This window comes from Miscanthus floridulus, chromosome 3 (genome assembly GCF_019320115.1).
Source record: "Miscanthus floridulus cultivar M001 chromosome 3, ASM1932011v1, whole genome shotgun sequence".
In the NCBI taxonomy this organism is placed as follows: domain Eukaryota; kingdom Viridiplantae; phylum Streptophyta; class Magnoliopsida; order Poales; family Poaceae; genus Miscanthus; species Miscanthus floridulus.
This window is the reverse complement of record NC_089582.1, coordinates 127,081,452-127,098,989: the sequence shown is the minus strand read 5'-3', so window position 1 is coordinate 127,098,989 and position 17,538 is coordinate 127,081,452. Positions and strand designations below refer to the sequence as shown.

The 17,538-nt window shown below is 50.7% G+C and overlaps 2 pseudogenes; both read right to left on the bottom strand.

Annotated features, from left to right (window-relative positions):
- Positions 1–575: 575 nt before the first annotated feature.
- LOC136544387 (AAA-ATPase At3g50940-like) lies at positions 576–7,021 on the bottom strand (annotated as a pseudogene).
- A 1,581-nt stretch (positions 7,022–8,602) lies between these two features.
- Positions 8,603–10,214, bottom strand: LOC136544386 (AAA-ATPase At5g17760-like; annotated as a pseudogene).
- Positions 10,215–17,538: the final 7,324 nt, after the last annotated feature.

Sequence of the window (17,538 nt, the reverse complement as noted above, 5' to 3'; positions counted from 1 at the left end):
GGTGAGATGTGAACATGCTTTTGACGAATACAGCAAGGATGGCAAAAGACAAGATCTTGTGCAACAAGGAGGATAGTGTGAATCAACTAGTATTGGCAGGAAGCAAAATCAACCAAGAAGTGTACAAGCAATTTGAACATTGGGCTCAAGATAAGCGAGCTCTTCAGAGGATAATACAAGCGCCGATGGAAGATGTCCATCTGAGATTGAAGTGACAAGGGGAGGACTAGACGCACTGGGTTTTTTGTACTGTTATAATGCTACTGATAACTCTGTGCTGCCTCTTTAGAGAGTGAGAAACTGTAAGCGAGGGCAATCTGAAACCTGTGGTTGTTTTATTCAGTGAATGAAACAGGGGGAGATGGTTCCTCTCTGCTGTTGGTCCTGGTTAACTACTTAACTGGAGCTTTGAACCTGCAGCCTCAAGCACGGCAGCAGCAATCTCAGCCACCACGTCCATGAGGCACTAGCACCAGACAAAATGTAGACACACACCAGCACTAGCAGAGTCACAAGTGACACATCATTGAGTTTGATGGTGCAAATCAGTTCTTAATACTCAGGAGTTGCAGGTTTGCAGCTAATGCGCGACAAAGAAATCAGGACTGGATCAATCAGCGTTGCAGAAATCATAGCTTGCACTGCAACACAAAAATGGCTTCTTTTCCTCGCTAGGTAGCTGGTCTCCGCTCGCCAATTGCTTGCTTCTTCTCTCCGAGGAACTTGGCCAGGCCCTCGAACGCCGTGCCAGCGTCCTCGCTCCGCAGCAGCACCTCGGACACCTCGGCCGGCGTCACCTTCACAGCCGAGAGCAGCTCCTGTATCTCCGGGAACAGAGGGTGATCGTCGATGAGGAAGTAGTTGTGGGCGAGCGTCTTGAAAGCCTCCCAGCCGCAGTAGCCCATGTAGACGTGCATGTCCATGCGTCCTGGCCGGAGCAGCGCCCGGTCGAGGCGGTCCTTGTAGTTGGTGGTGAAGATGATGATGCGCTCCTCGCCGCTGGTCGACCACAGCCCGTCGATGAAGTTGAGCAGGCCGGACAGAGTTATCTTATGCTGCTGCTGCGGCTGCACAGCCGATCGAGTGCCCATGTTAGCTAGCAGGGTCAGAAAACTCAGGGCACACCGCGGTAAAGAATAAAAATAATCTCATGATGCTGCAGTGTCGCGCACCATGTCCCAGGGATCTGGTGCATCGTCGTCAGAATAGTCCGACTCGACGTCGTCGCCGGCCTGATCTTTTTTGCCGTCTTCCCGCGACGCGGCGCTGAAGCAGCAGTCGATGTCCTAGATGACGAGGATGGACTTGTTGCTCATTATGCTGAGAAGACGCTGCAGGAGCGTGTTGCCGCGCACCTCGGACAGGCCGAGGTCGTAGATGTCAAATCGGAGGTAGTTGGCCATGGCGGCGACGAGGCTGGACTTGCCTGTGCCCGGCCGGCCGTAGAGCAGGTACCCGCGCTTCCACGCCTTGCCGATCCGCCGGTAGTAGTCCCTCCGCTTCAGGAACCTGTCGAGGTCGGCGATGACGGACTGCTTGAGCTCCGGGTTCATGGCGAGCGTGTCGAACGTGGCCGGGTGGTTGTGGGTCATTCCACTCCACCCCGGGCCCTCGTTCATGTAGATGAGGAGCGAGCGGCCCTGGCGCCGCGCCTCCTCCACCGTCTCCGTGATGAACGGGACGTACCGCTCCAGCGCCATGTCCGTGTGCTCGGCGTCGAAGCTTAGTTCCAGCGACTCCACCGCCGCCGCCCCGGACCGGCCTTCCCCCGCGACGGACGGCCACGTGAACGCGGCGCCCTCGAACATGTCGACCATGGAGTCGCCATGCTCCATCGAGAGGACCTTGCTGGAGCCCCGGACGCCGCCACTGAGGCAGAGGTGGCGCATGGAGTGCGGGTCGATCCGCGTGGCGAGGAACTGGCGCACCTCATCGTAGAGCCCGCCGCCGTCGCCGTCGTTGTGGAGGGACGATCCTAGGACGCGCTTGATGACGAAGACGTGGCGCTCGGCGGGGCGCGGCTCGAGGCGTGCGCGGAGGAGCGACGCGGCCCAAATCGCCGTGGCGCGCAGGTCGTGGGGGAGGAGCTCCCGCGCCATACCGCGCGCCAGCACGGTGTACGCGGTCGCTGTGGCTGCCGTGGCCACCGCCTTAGCGTAGGAAGGCAACGCCAACGCCGACGAGGAGCGATTCGACGCCGTCCCCTGCTCGAGATCAGAGGAGGGTTTGGAGCGCCAGGTTTTTTCTTCAGGATTTATATAATTAATTATGGGTCTTGCTAGTCATCTATTGACAGATTTAATTGCAAAAAATCTGTTGATATTTTTACGAAAAAAATGGATATTTTGGGGCTCAAAAGATTGACTCGTTGATTACTTTGCCAGGATTATAAATGGGTCCACCTGTGCCTGACTGTGGGTCGGCAAATCCGCGAAAGGCCAATGTTTCGAGTCCTAAACAACCAAATCTCTACCAAACGTTGAAACATCAATCAATGGCTCAGATCCAGCCATTCGTTTTATAAGGGCTCAGCTTATCTTCAATCTCACATCGCAGCCTCGCTACCGAAGCCGTCACCAGCTTCGTCGTCACCCCTGCTTGCTACCTCACTTTCCGCCGCCGCCTCGCCTGGCCCTGGCTCCGTAACCTCTTTGACATGAGTGCCCCTCTCCCCTACAGGTACGGCGGTACGCCGCCGCTAATCCGTGTCGTCTCCAATGTATGTGGCCCAAGCTAAATTTTAAGTATTTATTTGTTTATCAGAAAACGACTTCTTATACCAAAGTGTTTGTAGGACTCCTCCGCAGAAACTAAACTCGTGTCAAATAGGCCTTGCATTGTAGTAAGAAGGCTCTTTTCTCTCTCTCTTCCACAAATGAATAAGAGTCACTTTTAGTATTTTTTTTCGCCTCCATCGACTCCGGCTGCCCGAGCCAAAAAAAAAAAAAAACTTAACAAACAAGGCCTAATTGATTTTGTGGCATGAAGTTCGACTCCTCTAGCATGTGTTGGTGCTTCTTTGTCACCCTATGAACTATGATAGCTTGCATGAACTTATTATTCCGTCGTAGTCCGAAGACATATGTGGGCTAATCGATTTTGTGGCCTGAAGTTCGACACCTCTAGCACATGGGCGGACGCAGTATGTGGACATGGGGGTAGAGATGTACACCCAAATTTTGAGAAAAAAATTACAGGTACTATGCATATACATGTATTATACACAAAATAAATAGACCAAACTCTATATTTGATCCAAAAGTACGAGTTAAAAGGCCACGTTTCTTGCCTCCTCCCGTCCACCGTCCAGATGGGCCGGCCTGCTAGCCCAAGAAGCAAACTCACGGAGCGGACCAGCCAACCAGGAGCGATGCCCTTTTCCCCTAAAAAAAGAAAAAAAAAGAGCGATGCCCTCTGCCGTCCGTGACAGCGCCTCCAGCTCCAGCGCTCACCCCTGCCTACTTCGACTCACCTTTCCCAATCGACCGAAAAATTTAATCCCAAAGATTGATTTGCTTCTATTGACAAGGACAACTTAGTAAAACTTGCAGAGTTTTATCCCAAGGACTTCTCAATCACCGACTTAAGGCGTCTAACCTATCAGCTTGGTAACTTTATTGCTGATATGCATGGTGATGAAAGATTTAGCACAGTAAAATGTACTCTGCTCTAGTATTGTTTGCTTTGAATTGATGGACATTTAGCTTTACATATGCTACGATGGTTTGGTTCTCTATGTGGTAGGTGTATGAAGCCTTTACACCCAATTTTCAATTCTTAAGTCCGCCACTGCTTAGCATGTGTTAGTGCTTCTGTGTCACCGTATGATAGCTTGCATGAACTTATTGTTTCGTCGTAGTCCGAAGACATATGTGGGGCTGGGGAACATCTGTCTTAGCACAAACATTAATGCTGACATCTTTAAATCATCATAAGACAAACCTGTTCGAAGCTGCATCTGATTGCTGTCAGACATACTTTGTTTCAGAAAACAAGACTACCCTGCACGTTGGATCATCCTAGCACACCAGCCATTTACAAAAAGCGGATCAAATTGCGTCAGGCCAACTGAGGTCTTGTTCGTTTATTCACCTTGTTCGTTTATTGGTTTCAGCCAGCTCAAACCAGTCAGCCAACAGTGTTTTTCTCTCACAACACACCAGCACCAACCAGCCCAAATCAACCCAGAAACCAACCAGCCAACAGGCCGATTTTCTGAACCAAGGGGGTTGGAGAGGATTGGCCTTGTTCGGTTAGGCCCAACCCGCCCGGGGTCAGGGCCCATCCCCGGTGGATCACCCCGGCCTGGAAAGGATCCTGGCCCACGCAAAAATTAGCGTTCGTTTAAGCCCGGCGTGGGTTGAAGCCTGGCCTTTTCCCGTCACCTCGGCCTGGGAAGGACGCCCGGCCTCTGCTGGGGTGGAAATTATCCCGTCCGAGCGTGACTGCGTGAGCGAAGGGGCATCGTGCGGAGCGCACGCCAGGCAGCGGCGGCGGCACGACGAACTGTCTAACCGAACAGCATAGGGGATTAATGGCAAGAGAGGAATTATCCCCAACAGGGATTGAAGTGACAGGCAGGGATCCGCTCATTCCCTTAGGGCTTGTTTGGATGTGTATGTATTTATCTCAATCCATATGTGTTGAAGTGAAATTAAACAAAATTTCATTCCATTACACTTCAACCCATGTGAATTGAGGTGGATACACGTACATCCAAACAAGAACTTAAAATGTATCGAGGGAAATTTTGACCGATAGGGGATTAAATCCCCTTCAATCCCTCGGTTTCGGGATGAAACCAACAAGACCTAATTGGGATTCATATATCATGGCCATCTTCTAGACATCAGCTACAAGGGAAAATATACAAATATAGGACAAAAAAGAAGATCCAAGTGTCACTGAAATTTCAGATTTTGTACCTCCAGTCCTCCACAACGAACACCGAAACAAAGCATCACGTCAAGGTGCCACGTTCTTTCCCCGAATCGAGGCTTTCCCCGTTTTCATTATCATAGGAGAATAAGCAGGGCCGTACCTAAGAATTTAAGGCCCTGGTGCAAAACTTAAAAAGGGCCCTACATGTAAGATGTGGCAAGAGCAAAAAATATATGTTTTGAGGTCATTTCTCCTTTTATCTCAAAATATAAGCTGCACACTATTTGAGATTTGAACTTTGTTATCTTTGGTCAATAATCAGCCTAATTGTATGAAAAGTTATACAACAAAAGTGGTTAATTGGATTTATATTTAGGAGTACATTCTAATGTCAAAACTTTTGCCATATATGATATACTATGAGAGAAATCGGTCATTAATGTGACCTTAAAGACCGCACCAATTTAAACCAAGGACTTTATATTTTACTTTTCTGACCTTACTAACAATTACATCATATATGCCCGTATTCTTTCGTTCTTCACATGCATCTTATTAGGCCTTTTGTTCTTACGACATAAAACAATACATGGGGTATATACTGAGAGTTACAGTACCTAATTTGTATTAATGGAATTAAGTATGAATATGCACTTAAGTAAAATTTGGGGCCCTAATTTTTTGGGGGCCTTGTGACATTGGCATGGTGCGGACGTCCAATCAAATTCTGACGCGTGGACGAGTATCGGCTGACTCTGCTTCCCAGCGCGCTGGCTTGCGTCGAACTCGGCTGGAGTCTCGAGGCGACGCGACGCCCGCGGCTGATGGTTCAGCCTAATCGCGTTCATCCCCATCGCCTCTGCCTTTTGGTCAGCCGTCAGCGCTCTCTTCCTGTTAGCAACCTCAATCAATTGGTTCCCAGACGATTCAAGTAGCAGGGTACAGGACCTCGAGGGAGAGGGAGGTCAGAGCAGAGACATCGGAGATAGGGAACCGGGTACAGAGAGATTGAGAGGAAGATGAACAGTAGCAGTAGAGGGGAAAGGTATTGTTTGATAATTGATTCGATGCCTCCTCACTGCCCCTGTGCTCTTCTTATAGATTAGGCCCAAGCCCATGGCCCATATGAAGGCCCAACCGTGGGTAGTTCCTAACATTCCCCTTCTTAAACTTCGGCTGGAAAATTTGGGTACCGCCCGGATCCCATGGCACTTGCAAGTCCTTAATGCTGAAGAGCAATCCGCCATGACACCAGACCTGGGTATCTGACATCCCTTTCTGGATCTTCCAGTCCACTGGATTGATGCTTGTTGTAACCATCATGTAGTATGTTCTTGTATGAGTTGGACAGATAGATCCACGAAGCCAGATGCCAGAGACCTACCACAGAAAGGCATTGAAGTCATTTTGTAGTCCAGCCATCATGATTTTTGTGCTGACCCAACTGAAGCTCATCATACCCCTACTCTGTATGATCAGAAGCAGCTAATGTCACATGATCACGAACATTCAGTTTGCTGCCAGCTGATATCGTTTCAACAAGCTCACTGGCAATGTTAGTATGAAGTATTGCAGGAGGTGGCCATGGCAGCAACTCAATGCAGCAAGAAGTGAACTAGTCCAGTCTGGTCCTGAGTAACCCAGCAGTTGCCCAACGCTTGCTCAACAAAAGTATTGAGGTTAGGTTGTAGTGGAACCAAACCTTCATGTCGATGTGTGTCACTACAACAACTTTTCTCTCATGCAGCAACAAACTTTTAGCCATCCATCTTGCAAAGCATACAGGCAATAAGGGAGCATCTTCAACACTTCCACTTAATAGAGAATTAGAATCCCATTGGAACAGCAAGTGTAACAGCCGGACAGGTTCAACCAATCCACCATAGATGGAGCACGAACTGATATAACGGAGCACGTGAAGTTCAGACTGAGCAGTAACTGATGGATGCACAAAATCACCTCTTGCAATACATGTCACGAGTAGCTCAAATTCAACCAATGGTGCACTCAGCAGCTCATTCTCTCCAATAGGTAGTATAAAATACAGCATAATTATTGCATTGACAAATCCAAAGTGCATCTCAGTAAAAGCATATCCATGAACAATCAGTGAGGTAAAGAAAGATTGAGTCTGGTGCATCTCTCCCCCATGATGAGGCTGCGCCCCTTTTCCCGTCGCAACTAAGAACGGGCCACCCCGTGAGAGCCCCTGACGGCGCCGCCGGCCGTCCCCCAAGATCGTTCCGACGCTAAGCTCATCGCCGCATCCATGGAGGGCACAAGAAACCCGCCTCCATGCACCGTAGCTGCTGCTACGTCTGTCATCCGCCCCCACCAGCATCTTCTCCTCGCCATCCAGCTCGCCGCATCTGCTCTCGTCGACGACGCGCGCGGCCTCGTCATGTCTCGAGTCTGCAGCATCTGCCCGTTCCGTCTCCGTCCGCCTCGCCCGGTTCGATGGTGCGGTGGTGCCGTGGCCGAGATGCAGCAGCTCGCTGTCCGTCCGTGATTGCTGCGCTTTCCCCCTCTACGATCAAATCAAACCCAGCCCGAACGTCGGTACGTCCAGATATCCCTACGATTACGAACATGTTGCCTGCGACTGCGAGCCAAACGCCAGCGAGGAGTACGAGCCGAGTTCGACGCAAGCCACCGCGCTGGGAAGCGGAGTCAGCCGATACTCGTCCACGCGTCGGAATTTGATTGGATGTTCGCACCGTGCCGGGCGAGGACCATCCGTACCCAATTTTTTTCCACTTGCATTGCCCCATGTAGGGCCTGAGTATAAGGGAAATACGGGATTTGCTAAATTTTATGTGCCTGAATTTTAGTTTTTTTTTCAGACGACGGTTATTGCACATATTTTATATTAAAATTGCATATTTTGTTCCCTGTCGTTTCTGTAGATGCAATCCGCAATTCTGGGTACCAAGAATAAAAAAACCGTTAGACAAAACTACAAATCCAACAAAATTTGATTTGTGTTGGCACAAAAATAATTAACAATTTACAATTATTTTTATAGGAAGACAATGACAAAATTTTAATATGTTATGACACAGACAAATAGCAAATAGCAAAAGTAACAATTTACTTGCACTAGTGGTAGGACAAGAGTGTTACCTAAAATCAACTTAAAATTCAAGCATCTGAAATATAGGAGAAGTGGGAAAATACAGCATTCATAGATCTGATCAGCAAGCAAAAGACAAGTCCAGAATCATCTAACTACGCTTTGCTACTAAGTCAATATAATTCAGACAACCTAGTCAACAAGCAGATCTAGACAAAAAACGATCAGAGGCATCAAGTTCATTTGATCACCTCTTCAGGCACTCGACAATCAGAACTAACTACTGAGCACATTACAAATCCATCATCCGCGCTACCACGTCCATTAGGCACAAGCACCAGAAAATCCAAAATGAGACTGCATACAAAATGTTGACAGACACCAGCATTAGCAGAGTAGCAAGTGACAAATAAGGGAGTTTGAAGTGACGAAACAAACAACACAGGGCAGGGGGTCATCATAGACTGATTAGCCGAGATCAGTTCCTATTCTTTAAGATACAAGAGAAAAATCAGGACAACAGTTGCAGACTTGCAGGTTGCGCTTGCAGCTAATGTAGAGCAAAGAAATCAGGAATGGATCATCAGCGTTGCAGAAATCATAGCTTGCAACACAAAAAAGGGCTTCTTCTTCCTCGGCGCGGCTGCGCTAATTCCCTGCGCCAATTGCTTGCTTCTTCTCTGTAAGGAACTTGGCGACACCATAGAGCGCTGCGCCGGCGTTCTCACTCCGCAGCAACATCTCGGACACCTCGGCCGGCGTCACCTCCACAGCCGAGAGCAGCTCCTGTATCTCCGGGAACAGTGGGTGGTCGTCGATGAGGAAGTAGTTGTGGGCGAGCTTCTTGAAAGCCTCCCAGCCGCAGTAGCCCATGTAGACGTGCATGTCCATGCGTCCTGGCCGGAGCAGCGCCCGGTCGAGGCGGTCCTTGTAGTTGGTGGTGAAGATGATGATGCGCTCCTCGCCGCCGGTCGACCACAGCCCGTCGATGAAGTTGAGCAGCCCGGACAGAGTTATCTTCTGCGCAGCCGATCGAGCTCCCAAGTTAGCAGTTCAGGGTCAGAAACTAATTCAGAGGCCAGAGCACACTGCGGTGAAGAATAAAAATCATGTCTTGTTGCTGTGTAGCGTACCTTCCCACGTCGTCGTCAGAATCATCCGCCACGTCGTCGCCGGCCTGATCTTTGCCATCATCCCGCGACGCGGCGCTGAAGCAGCAGTAGATGTCCTCGATGACGTGGATGGACCTGTTGCTCATGCGGTTCAGAAGCCGTGCAGCATCTCATTTCCACTCACCTCGGAGAGATCGAGGTGGTAGAGGTTGAAGTGGAGGTAGTTGGCCATGGCGGCGACGAGACTGGACTTGCCTGTGCCAGGCGGGCCGTAGAGCAGGTACCCGCGCTTCCACGCCTTGCCGATCCGCCGGTAGTAGTCCCTCCGCTTCAGGAACCGGTCGAGGTCGGCGATGACGGACTGCTTGAGCTCCGGGTTCATGGCGAGCGTGTCGAACGTGGCAGGGTGGTGGTGGTTCATGCCGCTCCACCCCGGGCCCTCGTTCATGTAGATGAGGGGCGAGCGGTCCTGGCGCCGGGCCTCCTCCGCCGACGCCGTGATGAACGGGACATACCTGCCCAGCGCCATGTCCGTGTGCTCGGCGTCGAAGCTGCGCTCCAGCGACTCCGCCACTGCCCCGCGCCGGCCTTCACCAACGACGGACGCCCACGTGAACGCGACGCCCTCGGAGTTGTCGATCATGGAGTCGCCGGGCTCCATCAAGAGGACCTTCCTTGAGCCGGAGACGCCGCCGCTGAGGCAGAGACGGCGCATGGAGCGAGGGTCGATCCGGGTGGCGAGGTACTCGCGCACGTCGACGTAGAGCGCCGCGTCGCCGTCGCAGGGGTGGTGGTGGTGCGACTCCGGGTCGCGCTTGATGACGAGGGTGCGGCGCTCGGCGGGGCGGGGCTCGAGGCGGGCGCGGAGGAGGGACGCGGCCCAGCTGGCCGCCGCGCGCAGGTCTTGGGGGAGGAGCTCCCGCGTCATGCCGCGCGCCAGCGTATGCGGTCGCCGTGGCCACCGCCTTCCGGTACGCGTCCACCCCGAAATTTTTTTTTTTTTGCCCTTTTTTGAATTTTGTTCACAAATATGTCTCCGGAGGTAAGATTTCAAAATCTTACTCTTAGCTCGACTCCATCATTGCTAACGCTGAGGTCTTGGGCTCGACGCAGACGTGGCGGTAACTTGACAGGCAGATCGGCGCCATAGATCCTGACGCCGAACTGCCGGTCAAGTCACCGCCACGTCCGCGTCGAGCCCAAGACCTCGGCGCCAGAAACGATGGCGGCGAGATAAGGATCCAGATTTTAAAATCTTAACTCCAAGGTATATTTGTGAAATTTTTTCAAAAAATAGGCTAAAAAATAAAAAAAAAAATCAGGCGTCCACCGCCTTCGCGTAGGACAGCAGCGCCGCCGCCGATGCCGAGGTGGGATCCGTCGCCATGCGCCCCCAGAAGCGCGGCTCGATCAGGCAAACGGGGCAGAGAGAGCGAGTGAGAGTGAGACAAGAGACCGAGTGGAACCGTTGGCACTTGGCAGGGGAATTATGTTCTTCCTGCAGGGCCTATATAGCATGTTTGCTAGTTGCGGGCTTGAACAGTACGGAGTAGAACTGTAGAAGTAAGTTTGCGTAGTAAAAAAAAGGAAAGGCCGCAAGGAATTTCATGGGAAAAGGATTCATAGTGTTTTTTTAATAACAAGGCCAGCATTCTTTTGGCTCATAGTGTTGTTTTTTTATAATAGGCTTGTAGTGTTGAAACATAGTAAATTTGAAGGAAACATTCCTACAGCAACCAATTTGATAGGAAAAACACAGAAACAAAAAACATTCACTCGGCTCGCTAAGTGTTGTTGTAGCTGCAGCTTTTTTGTCTCTTCTAGAGTAAATCGTGAGTGGAAGAGCGGCACATAAGCGCAGCACAGCCGAGCAGGCAGCGAGCCAAATCACAGTTAGCACACACAAAAAAAAAAGCAGCTAGAGGACAAGCGTCACATCGGCCCATGGAAGATTATACACCTAGGTTTCTATTCCTATGAGTTTTCTAGTGTTTTCTATCCTCAGTTTTGCAATTGCATTCTTGCAAAATTCCTATGTTTTTACTATTGCAATGTTTTTTTTGCAATTTTGTAGTCGAAGTTATTTCAAAATTCCTATGTTTTTACTATTACTATGTGTTTTTGCAATTGTGTAGTCAAAGTTATTTTAAATGTAAGCATATCGACATAAATATTTTAATCATAAAGAAAGAAGACACCATAAATATTTTAAAGTATGCATAAAAATTTTCATCAAATTTAAGATAGTTTCACTTAAACAATGATTGACAGTGGCATGTCGAGTGTTGCTTGGTACCGGTGATCAAGCACAAATCCATACTGTAGAGACCTGGTTTTTTTTGTGAATACTAATTCATAGACTATGCTGGTTACTATCTAAGAGTCCCGAGAGACGCTTTCCTTCTCATACACATCTGAAGGAATTCATTCATAGGCTACTAGAATCTAAATCCACGGTTTGATGGAGAAGAAGGTCTGAGTATAGCTTGAGAAAGAACAGCTTTTCCTAAGTCTAAAAAACGAAGAAAGGGAATTCCACACAGAGGGGGGCATTCCCACATTTCATTCTGGTCCCGTGTCCATTCCTGAATGAAAGAAATGAGCTTTTTTTTTGTTGCCCCTTCACTTACTTCTGAATGAGAGACCAAAGCTAGGGGAGCAAATGGGATTAGAGGCCCAGTAATCCAGTCGTAAACGATGGATACTAGGTGTTGTACGACTCGACCCGTGCAGTGTTGTAGCTAACGAGTTAAGTATCCCGCCTGGAGAGTAATTCGCAAGAATGAAACTCAAATGAATTGATGGGGCCCGCACAAGTGGTGGAAAGTCTTCAAGAGAAATAAAAAAAGGAAAAAATAAGATATATAGGGTAAGCGTCCGTCTTGTGTAACTTGAGAAAGTGGGAGCAAGAGAGAAGAAGAAATAGAAAATGCAAGCTCGCCGTAAACTTGTGTGATGTTTGATTCTGGTGTTCCTATGAGTGTTTTGGTCCAGGTGAAAAGCTATCAAATCCAGTAGTACTTGTTTTTTTCCTGAAGTCCTGTTTTTAACTGTCGTCGATTTTCAGATAGAGTTCTTTTAACTATCAATTATTTTTTGAAGAATTACTATCCTTTTGCACTTTAAAATTAAAGTGAAGCGTTACTTCACGTGTTAGATCCCATGCTTTTACTGCAGGCTTTCACCTACAGTCAGGAAATTGCAACAAGCTGTAGGCCCTTGTGGTTGTGCCAAACACTGTACATAGTGGCAACGGAGAAAAGGGTCATGGGATGGGGAAAGAAACACTACTGAACCATACTACCGGTGGACATTTTTGGAGCCTTCCTCTGGCTGTCTTTATATGGGACTGGGAGCTCTCTCCATGGCACGACAGTCCAACGAAAAAAAGCAGGTTTCGGACTTCTGGTCAATTGGTTGTTCCACTTCCACAGACCACAGCCAGCCAAGCCAGATGTCGCACGGGCCAGGTGGCCAGCCATAGACTGGTCACTGGTGGGACTATATATGGCTATGTAGCCCGAGTCCGTTGGCCCGGTCCAAGGCCTGTTTTTTTTTTTTGCCCGGCCCAAGCCTGACGGCTAGTAGGCCCGGGCTGGCACGTCTCGGAGGAGCAGGCCGTGCCTGGGCTTTACCCTAGGCACGTGGGCTGGCACAACACGGCCCGCTCCGGAGCCGAAGGCCCGCTGACGGCCCGGCCTGCCAACCCCACGCGGCCACGCCCCGCTGAAAGGTCCTTGTGTGGTTTTGGTAATTGAGTGACAACCTAGGTGGACTAATTATGTTTAGGTAAGATACACAGGTGATTAGTCCACAGGTATATGTGTGTGAGCAACATATGCCATGAATGTGAAAATGGCTTGGAGATGTTGCAAAGCTCACACATGTGATGATGAAGGAGCTTAAATGCACATGAGACATGACATTGAGTCATGTGATCAAGGTAGAGAAGATCAAGACAAGACTTGGCTTGATGGACCGGTTACAAGCGTGAAGAGCAAGTCGAAGGCTTTGGAGTGATGGACCGCATGGCGGTGAAGCTTGAGCAAGACTTGGCGCCGATGGACGATGGCAATGGTGAAGAGCAAGTGAAGTCAAGATCGATGAACCAATATGATCACGTGATGATATGAAGTGGATCATATCATTGTTAATCGTGTTGGTGCATGTGTTGCATCGACATAGGAGAAGATGGAATGGAATGCGCAAGGCAAAGGTATAACCTAGGATATTTCATTTCACCGGTCATGGGTGTGTAGAGAAGTTTATGACCGGGTTTAGTATAGATGGCCGTACTATCAAGAGGGGCAAACTTGTTTGCATGTCGGTCATCTAGTGCCACTCGAGTGATCTAACTTTGCATCGTCGCTAGGATCGAGTGGCGTGGCAAGTTGAGTGGCTAATCCTTTGAAAAATAATTGTAAAAATGCTAACACACATACACATGATGGTGTACACCTGGTGGTGTTGGCACATTTGCAAAGGAGAAGAAGTTGGTGATGAAAACGAGTGAGTCGTGCTGATTACAAAGTGACCGGGCGCGTCTGGTATGGTGACCGGACACGTCCAGTATTTGGCGGCGTACTCAGCGATCGAACACGTCCGGTCGCCACACCGAACGTGTCCGGTGTGAATCAGAAACGCAGTGTTCGGTAGTATAGTCGATCGGACGCTGGCTGCGTCCGGTCCGGTGTGACCGGACGTGTCCGGTCGTCAGAGGATGCTTACTGTACTCGATCGGACACTGAGGCTCAGCATCTAGTCGGTTTCTAACTATCGCGTTCGGTCGGCCCTAGAGGCTTACTGGACTCGACCGGACGCAGCGGTGTAGCTTCCGGTCATTTCGTGCTGAGCGTCCGGTCATCGTGTCAGAGAGCCGTTGGAGGCAACGGTCGAACACGTGGCGGTCAGGTAGCTACCGGACACGTCCGGTATAGCGACCAGACACGTCCGGTATAGCGACCGGACACGTCCGGTATGCATGATCGGTGCGTCCGGTGCTGCGTCCGGTCAACCCAAAAAACGCCCAGTGAAGGGGTAATGGCTCTATTTGTTCGTGGGGTTATAAATAGAAGTTATGGTCGGCCTTAGGCCACAAGGAGAGCACACTAGAGCCTTGGTGGCTTTGTGTAGTAGTGTTTGGGAGCCCTCCATCTCACACATACTTGATAGTGATCATTCGATTGTGTGAGTGGGCGATTCTAGTGCGATTGCATCGAGTGGCACTAGGTGATCGAGTTGCAAGCCGGTAGTGCTTGTTACTCTTGGAGGTTGCCACCTCCTAGACGGCTTGGTGGTGGTCTCCGTCGAAGCCCGCAAGAAGCTTGTGCGGCGCTCCGAAGAAGTGCTTTGTGAGGGGCATTGTGCTCGCCCCACGGGAGCCGCGAAGAGCAATTTTAGTAAAGTGTGTCATTGAGCTACCCTCACTTTCGGGGTAGGTTCTTGTGGTGTCCGACGTGCGGGCTTGGCAGGTGATGCCAATTAGCCACCGAACCACCAAGTGAGCGGTCGACACAACGGGGACTAGCATGTTGGTAAACACGTGAACCTCGGGAGAAAAATCACCGTGTCAACCTTGTTCTTTCCGTTGGTTTGTATCCCCGTTACACAAGCTTGTATTTACTTTCATATATATTAAGCTTGTGTAGTTGCTCTTGTAATTAGTTAGCTTATGTAGCTTGCTAGTTACCTTCTTGCTTGTGTAGCATAGAAGTAGCTCCCTTGCGTGGCTAATTTGGTTTGTGTAACCTCGTTAGTCACATTGCTTAGTTTGTGTAGCTAAGTAATTGCGCTCTCTAATTTAACATTGGTTGCCTTGTTATTGAGCATTGCTAGTGAGCTTAGTTAGCTTTGTGCTTTTGCTTACTAGCATGTGTAGGAGCTCTCTGGTTGCTTAGAGTACTAGTGGCATAGGTTTGTGTGACCTTACTTCTAGAATTGGTTAGGAGAGCTCTAGCTAGCCCGACACCTTTATTGCTTGATTAGTATCTTTGCAAGGTGCTAGTGAACATAGATAGAGGGGTGTAGTCTTGGCTAGACCGATAGTTTTAATTTTGTACTTGTTTCGGTTAGTCAACGTGATTAAGTTTTAAAAAGGACTATTCACCCCCCTCTAGTCGCCATCTCGACCCTTTCACCTGCGCCCCCAGCTCACCTCCCCGGCTCCCCCTAACCCTATCTCCTCTTGCTGCACACGACCGGATCCTCCTCGGTGGTGTCCACCGCCACCTCCCGCGGGCAGCCCCTGCCTCCTCCTGCCACGCGCGGGTGTGCGGCCGCCGCCTCTAGCCAGATCCGCCTCAGGGATGAGCACACCGATGGCCGCCGCCACCTCCCACGGCTGCCCTACGTCCTCCATCTCTCCCTCCCCATGCGGATGTCTCTCCCTCTCCCTCTCCCTTCCTCCCTTAGCTCAGATCCGGTGGCCTCCCTCTCTCCCTCATCCTCGGTGCACGGCGGCGCCCTCCCTCCCTCCCCCATCCTCCATCTCTCCCTCCCCGTGTGGAACTCTCTCCCTCTCCCTCCCTCCTTCAACTCAGATCCGGTGGCCTCCCTTTCTCCCTCATCCTCAGTGCACGGCGGGCTCCCTCCCACCCTCTGCCTCGGCGTACGGTGGGCTCCCTTGCCGTGCCTCCTCCGCTCAGATCCAGCGTAGGTACGATGACCTCCCTCCCTCCCTCACTCTCCCTCGGCAGCGCACGGCTAGGAGCGCGTGGGCGGGCAGATCCAGCGACTCCCTCCCTTCCTTGTTTTCTCTCCTCTACATCTCGCTCACCCCCTCTTCATCTCCTCTCCATCGCTTGAGGGAGGGCGCCGCCTGTGTAGCTCCTGCCCCCGAGATCCGGAGCTCCGCCGCTCCCAGCCCCGGCGGCAACCTCCTCCTCGCCTCCCCGCGCGGCCGCGGCGCACGCGCCGACCTCGAGCACGCCGACAGCCGCCCTCCTCCCCCAAAGGCACCCACGCGGTGGCCGGCCTCGAGCCCCCGTCGGTCCTCCACGACCCCTGCGTCCCAACGACCCAGCCTACCCTCTCCTCCCTCCTCTGTCTCTGTGTCGACACTCAGTGGGCCTCGGGCTGGCACGGCCTATAAAAATGGCCGTGCTTCTCAGGCCTTCCCGGCACAGAAATCGGCCCATAGGGCCGTGCCTAGGCCGAAGGCCAGGCCCGTGGCCCTGTGAGGCATGGCCCGGGAGGCATGGCGTGCCATGCCGACCCGTTGGCTATCGGGTCGTGCCGGCACGGGCCCGTGCCGTGCCGGGCCAGCCTAGCCCGTTGGTCATCTATAGGTGGGACTCGGGGAGCGCAGGCTAGCCGTAGCCCGTAGGCGGTAGGCCCGGAGCAGTAGCGTAGCAGGCACAAGCACAACAAGACAAGGACACAGGTTCATATTCCGAGTTGGAGTGCACTGTGCACAGCTGCTTTTGACACCTTAGTGGCCTTGTTTAGGTCATCTCCTTAAAATTTACTTTCTATCATATCGGATGTTTAGACACATACATAGAGTATTAAATATAGACTAAAAAATAACTAATTGCATAAATTGTGACTAATTTGCAAGACGAAATTTTTAAGTCTAATTAGTGTATGATTTAACAATGTGGTGCTATAGTAACATGTGCTAATGACGGACTAATTAGGCTTAATAAATTTGTTTCGTTGATTACTAAGGATTTCTGTAATTTATTTGATTATTACTATCCGAACACTCTTATACGAGATCTCAATGTGACACCCAACATGACATCACTAAACCTTACTCTAGAATTTAAACACCACAAGCAGGCAAGCACTGCACTGGTACAAGTCCATCCATTGCAACTCTACTCCTACAAGCTTTTGCTGCCACTGCCAAAGCGATGCGAGGGCAATGCGGCAAGCCTCACAAAACAAGAATCGCCATTGCGACTTGCGAGCATGGGGTCCGGCTGCCCTTTTTGTCTGAGCCGTCCGGCGATCGCGCGTCCGGAGTCCGGACTCGAGTTTTTTTTTTTTTTTTTTTTTGAAAGGTTAGTCCGGACTCGAGTTACGGGGTCGCCTCGCCTCCACGCAACGTACATGCCTCCATGATCGGTGTGCTGGACCAATTTGTTGTGCCAGCCGATCGATGCCTTGTGCGTGCGAAGACGGGGACACCAATACACCATCAACAATTTGTTTGTGGCACACCGAAGCATGACGCTGCACGGGTTGCCTAGCGCACCACTGGTTCCTGCAACTGCTGCATCCTTCTTTTTTTAAAGAACTTCAGCTCTTCCATTTTTCGATGGCAGATAAAATAAAACGACGATGTCTGGAAACACCGTAGCCGGGTCGGTCCCGGGGTAGATGCATCTCGCGGTCGATCTGTGCGATGGAGCCCACGAGGTAGGAGTAGCTTCTAAGAGTTCACTGGGCTTGGGCTGAGTTCGGTTGAGCTGAGCCAAGCGGATTTTTTTTTAGTTTGGAGGGGGAGAGCCTAGCTGGGTGAGCCCA